The sequence below is a fragment of the Pleuronectes platessa genome, chromosome 4 (genome assembly GCF_947347685.1).
Source record: "Pleuronectes platessa chromosome 4, fPlePla1.1, whole genome shotgun sequence".
Classification (NCBI taxonomy): Eukaryota; Metazoa; Chordata; class Actinopteri; order Pleuronectiformes; family Pleuronectidae; genus Pleuronectes; species Pleuronectes platessa.
The window spans coordinates 13,976,346-13,983,587 of NC_070629.1; the positions used below are offsets into that span (position 1 = coordinate 13,976,346).

At 38.9% G+C, this 7,242-nt stretch overlaps 1 long non-coding RNA gene across 1 annotated transcript; it reads right to left on the minus strand.

Annotated features, from left to right (window-relative positions):
• Positions 1-3,139: 3,139 nt before the first annotated feature.
• On the minus strand, positions 3,140-4,934 carry LOC128439052 (uncharacterized). Its single transcript, XR_008338415.1, has 5 exons — positions 4,828-4,934; positions 3,970-4,015; positions 3,767-3,822; positions 3,491-3,618; positions 3,140-3,289 (listed from the first exon to the last, which is right to left on the minus strand). It is a non-coding gene; the product is annotated as an uncharacterized LOC128439052 (long non-coding RNA).
• Positions 4,935-7,242: the final 2,308 nt, after the last annotated feature.

Genomic DNA, 7,242 nt, shown 5'->3' on the forward strand with positions numbered 1-7,242 from the left:
CTGACTGAAGCCGAGTCTTATAATGTCATTTCATTTAAATGAAGAGTTTTATTTCCATGATGCAAAAGTAGCAGAAAACCTGATCACGACCTGGAGAGCGGAGAATCATCATTACAGAGAGAATACCCATGTGTGCCTGTTTTAACATGATCTGGCATATTAGTGACTTGCCTCCAAGTTGGTCCGCGGCTGTTGTTCAGCCACTGATGATGTGTCCCTCATTAGTGTGTGCGATGGAAAGCCAGCATTAGTGAGTCGCTGAATCACACACGAGCACACACACACACACAATTAGGAACACATCATTTCGTGAGCATATTGAGGATTTAATGGCTTTGCTAGTTGTCATTTACACTGTTGTCAAACAGCCTGTGGCGTGTGTAGGAGTTTCTGCAGCAGCATGGACAGTTTTGGTGACACTTCTCCACCTGACGCTTCTCACTCCTTGGTCATAACAGCTCGACAGCAGGAGGAGTAACTGAATTAACAGACAGCCAGAGAAATGATGAAACAACATGAGAGAGCCTCTAAATATATCCACCTAATGAACAAACCAGGCGCGTTTGGGAGAAATTCACAAATTCTGGCAAACAGAAGTACACATATTGTCTGTGGAAGCCGTGCGTGAATTATTGATGGCGTCAGCCTGCTTAAAAATGCATCCCCAACCTTTCTGTCGCACAGAGAGAGGAAGCAGTAATTAGTGTTAAGATATGACAGGAGAGACAGAGGAAAATCATCGGTGTGGTAAATGCCATATTGTTGACTGCTAATTTTTTATTACATGTTCCAGCTGGTTTCAAGAAGGGAAAGTGTTTGAGAAGGATTTCCTCCTTGTTGGTGAGTGTGTGATTGTGACTAGATAAATTCAGAAATTCAGATTTGGAAGAGCTGCTTGTCAAAGATCATTTCAAGTTCAAGGATAAGAAAATCCTGAATCCATTACAGCACTTTCCCACATTGATTCGCTCATTTCAGCGAGGACTCCAAACACCATTCATCCCTGAAAGAAATCCGAGGTACGGCCTCGCCAGTAGAGTTGCAGATTACGTCCTTGTCTGTCAAGGCTCATCCGTCAAGATTCATATAATAAATGAAGTGAGGAAGCAATTTAAGGGTTTTCTGCTATAATTAGCCTATGGATTATTTTGTTATTGCCAAAAGCATGTGACTTTGACCTTTCACCACCAAATTCTAATAAGTTCTTCCAAAGGGCAAAGTGTTAGTTTGTGGCAGAGGTTATGAGATTCCCTCCAGGAGTTCCTGATGTATTGTGTTCACAAAAGCAGGTCGATCGTTGGACAGACGTAAAACCACCTTTAACATTTTTTTTTTTTTTTAAACTGTAATTTTCCGGCAGCTGGGGTGCCAAAAAAATACCGTGAGTTGACAGAAAATTTCCATAATTAAAATACATTTTAAAGTTGTAATTTAACAAGATTTTGCCTTACTTTCAGGTTGTTTTTAACGTTTAATTAGAAACATTTTCACATTTTAAAACAATGAAATTACCTATAAATATGGTAAATACACGTAATACGAATAATAGTGCTCAAATTTACAGAAATGTATTGTTATTAGTTGGTTTTAATGACATTATTTTATGTAAAGAGGTTGTATAATAATTTATATTTGATGTTATATAACAGTATATGACACACAAAATAATGTGATTGTCGAAAAACTAGATATTGGGTTTACAATTGCAACAATTTACTGTTAATTTTAATGTATATTAAGTTTTAACATACATTAACATTTTTGTTTTAAAACAATGAAATTACCTATAAAGATGGTACATAAACATTGTAATATGCATAATAAACCTTAAATTTACCGAAATGTGCTGTTATTAGTTGGTTTTAATGGCACTATTTTATGCAAAAAGGCTGTATATTACTTTATATTAGATGTAATATAACAGTATACAACACACAAAATAACTTCATTCATCTTTCAAAACATGTCAAACTTAACTTAGATATTGAGTTTACAATTGCAAAATTTACTGTTTATTGTAAATTTAGTTTTTTGTGTTCTTTTACATAGATTTTCTGAATATTTAATGGACTTTCAACTTAAAAACCAAGCTCACCTATATAATTACACCAGAATTATTTTAATTTTAAATGGTTTAAACTGGTTTTTGGCCATTCGGAAAAGGGGCTTAAATGAATTGTTGTGTTTGAATGAGACTAAGCTGAAAAACAACAGCTACAATTTCCCGTTCTCAGTATTTTTATTTAAATTAACGAGTAACCATTATTACAGCAAAATTCAAAAATCAATTAAATTAAAATGACTGTCTGGTTCTGAAACAAAAAAAACAAACAAACAAAAGCTGGCACTACATGGTAGTGTGTATTACTGTGATCTTAGGAGTTTGCCGTAGAGATTTTTGACCATTTGGAACATCTTGTGCTGCTCAAGCTGCATGATGATTTTCTGGAGCAATTCAAATGTGAAATGCAGAGGTTTTGGGTAAGCTAGGTTGATGGCATATATGTATCTGAGAAGAAGGGCATAAGCTGAGGCAACTGAGGTCAGTCCACTTAGAACCTCAACGCCCTCAATGATGATGCCAATGTCTTCAGGTGGCTCCTGGCATCCTTGCCCGTCTTTGCGAATAACAAATACTGCCACGGTGAGCTGCTCCAGGTCCTTCTCAGCACTTTCAGCTCTTGAGTCCTACAGATGGGTACATGACAAACATCATTGGCAGCACTTTGCACTGTTATACAGTTACTATGCATTAGGTAGAACTAAAATGCACCATGTGTAGGATATTTATGCATGTCCCCTGGACTGACATGCATATTTGTGTTAAAACTTACAAGATATTTCTTGATCAGGTCATCTGCATCTTCTCCCAGGAATATTATGAGGGCTTTCAGTAGACACTCTCTCCAAAGATGAATATCCTCAGCCTAGGAAAAAATTATCTTGATAAAAAAAAAGAAATGTGATTCCAATGGTGTAGCTTTCCTACAGCTGAAAACATGACCTGTAAATCAAAGACGTGGTCAACATTGGTCTGCCCATGTTTATGTATCTATAAATGATAAAGATAACCTGTGACACCCCCCTTAGCTACTAAGAAAAATCAGGATCTCCTCTGATTATACACATCTACCTGGTCCAAAATCTGCATGATGCCAGCAATCTTCTGGCGTGTTGCTCCTCCTTTGGAACGTTTGACTCTGATCAGCTCACTGGAGTGCATATCTAACTGGGCCATGAATTTCTCCTCCAGGGGAACAGCCATGAGCCTCTTGAACTCTTCGTTGATCTTAAACAAATGACAATTGATATGGTATCCTTACACAAACGGACTTGTACACAACCTTAGGTTTTCATAAGTAGCCACAGAAGCATGAATATACAACCACAAAAATATATATACACCAAAATGTACAACTAATACAGAAACTATGGACTACCAATTAATACAAAAGCTGAGAAACTTTGATCACTTCAGTTCCATAATTACCTCTCTTTGATTGAATAGTGCAGGCCATCTGTCCTTGAAATCCTTTAGGCTGGGCTCTTTGTTTGGGACCTCTTGTCTTCTGTAGGCACTACTGTGACCAATCCTCCATGAGAATAGGTTAGGACCACCTTTCTCATTAGCATGCAGACACAGAAATACAGAAATAATAAAATGGTAATTTATTAATGTGGAAATAAATTACATTTCATCATGTATGTTCTATTTATTTATGCATTTCCTTATTTATTTGTAATGCCTTTATTTATTTATACTTACGTCATTTTTCGGCCTCCATAGAGGTTGAGGGAAATGCTGACATTTGTCAAACTCGTCTGAAAGCAATACACACATCTCAAATGTACATTCAAAGCATAATTGGTTATTGGAATTATTTTGCTCACTTCAGAAGACACTGCCCTGTACATAGTCACAATACATTCTATGGAAATGAAGCTGTTCATTCTTGGATTTTAACTCACCTTAGGTTAATCTTGTGTCCTGGGCTCAAGTAACTACCTGGAACGTCTGGAACAAAATCATGTTAAGAATATAAAAGTCCATTAATACTGGAGGAAATGGGTACCTTTCTATTCAGCGTCTAGTTAGAGCTGTGTAAAGAGTCTACAATGAACCTACATTAAACAGTATTACATGTAGGTTCATTGTAGACTCTTTACACCAGAAATGGCCCTGTTTATGGACTCAATGGGCACAGCAATGACTAGTTGAAAATACTGAGCTGGTAACACGGAACAACGAGCGGGTTATCTGCGCTGCTTTCACACAGTGAGCACTTATCGCCGTCATCTCCATACATCCCAACATTAATACAAAGGATGTCATGTCGCCCTGGCACAGAAATACTGAGCTGAGTCCGCTTAGCGTAACGAGTTACCTGTGGTGTTTTCACACAGGGAGACTAGCCTCCATACTATCCCGACGTAAATACGAGGGCCGCAGCAAGAGCGGAGACCAGCCGAAGCACCCAGCCCGTCTCCCCAGCAGCCCCTCTCCGCCCGAGCCCCTCTCCGCCAGACCGTTTCAGCGGGGAGATGTGCGCGAAACCAGGGGGCCATCACAGATGTCCACAAACATCAAACTTCAGGCAGGAGTGAAGCCGCTGAGCCCGGTTACATTTTCAGAGACGCAGATACACTTTAATGTCAAACTGAGGGGCTCAGGCTCCATGAAGAAAGACACCCGGGACGGTTTTAAACGAGTGTTTCGCTAGGGCGTCGGAGAACTTGGCAAACGGCTAGCTAAGGCTAACGCTAGCATCTAGCCCCGCTAGCTCCTTGATGTTAACCCACAATAAAACGCACGTCTTCCAAACTCACCGACTCTAGTCTGGGTGAAATAAATCCTTGGTTCACAGAGTTAGCTTGATGTGAATATACGCCGTCCTTTCTGTCTCCTGCCCGGTCTGCCCCGGCCTGACTGGGTGTGTACAGGTGTTTTAACGTCGCATGAGCTGAGCGTGACTGGGCAGCTGCCCCGACTCGTCCCCGGTGAAAGTACGGAGCAACTAACCAGAACTGTAGAACACAAGTGACCGCATATGAACACTTAGCGTAAGGAGTTACCTGTGGTGCTTTCACACAGGGAGACTCGACTCCGTACTTCCCGACGTAAATACGAGGGCCGCCGCAACAAGTATGACTAATAGAATTATATAATAGCTTGGTGTTGCGTGTGGAAATCAAAGGAGAGGAGTCGTCGTTCTCAAGTTGAAATTAAGCAAGTTTATTCAGAGGTCACAGGTCAGGAAAACGCGGTGTCCAGCAATTGGACATGCATGGGTCTCTAGTTCTATGCTGAAGGCTACACAGAAAAAGAGGCGCTTAAACAGAGTGCGCACATAGATTATATATTGATATATTGGGCGTGACAGGGGTTCTTCTTGGATTGGTCGAAACTAGATGGAGGCCGCTGCATCTAGACGCGCAGTGCCTCCTCCTCTTGGAATGTCGCGTGATGAAGATATCGTACGTGCACCCTGTTTGTCGTGGTTACCAGAGGTCATAATGTTCCTGTCTCAACGCAGCTGCCTTAGTGTGTTGTGGGGGAGAGAGATTTCAGGCCAAGGTCTGCTCATTATCTGCTGTTGGTGTTCTACTTCGTGTGTGTGTGAATTGAAACAGGGAGCTGGGATGTGTGGTACAAAGTGTTGACTGTTCTGCAGAGTGTAATAATAAGGTATAAGGACATGGTATGTGTATCTGACCACACGCTAAAGTGTGTGTATTTCAATATTGGCTCTTATGAAAACATAACATATTCAGGGGACAATTTAATATCTTACATGATATATCATTTAATATAAGATAAGAGAAAAATCGTGCACTTGACTTACCTGCTTGTTTGAAAAGAAAGATTGGCGGAGATCGGGCGAAGAAATACCCCCGGGGAAAACCGAAATTGATGTCCTGACGTCAGACGCAAGATGGTTAACTTAAATGAGGCGCTTTGACTTCGATAAGAAATGTGCTTTAAAGGAACAAGCTGTTTTATTAAGTTGATAAAGTACACAAATGTGGACTGCCACCACTAAAGCAGAAAATTATGCATGCAGTTTCACTTGGAAGTTAAGTTTTAACCTCAACATTAACGTTAACGTTTGCAGTACATATACGCATATGCTGAAGGTATATCTTAGGAGGTTGAGTGGTTCTGATGGCAGTGGTCATTCAGGAGCAAGGGTCTGGAGGAATTCCTTTTGAAACTCATGACAAGTCATTCATACTCAGACTGCAGACTCAGACTTTTTCCTGGATTAAAATCAGCACCAAAAATAATATTATACACAAATGTCTGAGTGTTAATGGGACTGTGTTTGCATCTTACAGTCTGGCTAATAAACTGCCCTTGACAATATGAGCATGCTACGAGTTACACAAGAACATCCAGTCATCAAACAGTGTGTCTGCTTCAATACTGAAGCAGCAGCTGCAATAAAGTAGCAGCATCTCCATCAGTGAAATGCTTTATTGAAAGCATTTAATTGCAGCTCAATTGGTAATGCTAATGCCCCATAAGCAGAGGCTATATAGTCCTTCCTGCAGCAGCCCTAAATTCAAGTCCAACTCTTTGCTCTGCATATTATTCACCCTGTCAAGCTTTCCCCTTACCCTATGTCTCTCCAGATGTCCTTTCAAAATAAATGTTAATATGTTAATAAATGTTACCATCTAGGTAATTACAGTAATTGTGGTTATTTTCAATGAAAATATTAGTCAATTAACAAAGAAATTCTAGTAAAATTACTAATTAAATAGTTATTTTGCTATTAATTTCTCAGTAATTTTAAACGGTTTCTTATTTTTTTATAGTTTTAAAGTTGAATTTGACAGTTTACTCCCTTAAATAACAGGCAATATTTGTGAAATTACGATACATTTGTGAACGTATTTTAACAATAAATATGTGTATTTCTAAATGTTTTTTTTGTATTTTCACAGTTACAGTAATTTCATGTTATTTTACATTTGACATGTAAAATCACAGTCTCTTTTTGTAAAATTAATGGTATTCTAAAAATACAGAAAAAATCTGTGAAATAAAAAGTAAAGTTCTGTTATATTACTGTTTTTTTTACTGTGCACTAAACATAAAGCACTGTTACTGGCACAGAGGCATGACAACTATTGATATCTATATCATATGGAAAGATATTACAAGAAAGAATGAAGAACAATAAATAACTATTATATCCATCCATCCATCCACTTATTCATCTATCCATCTATCCATCT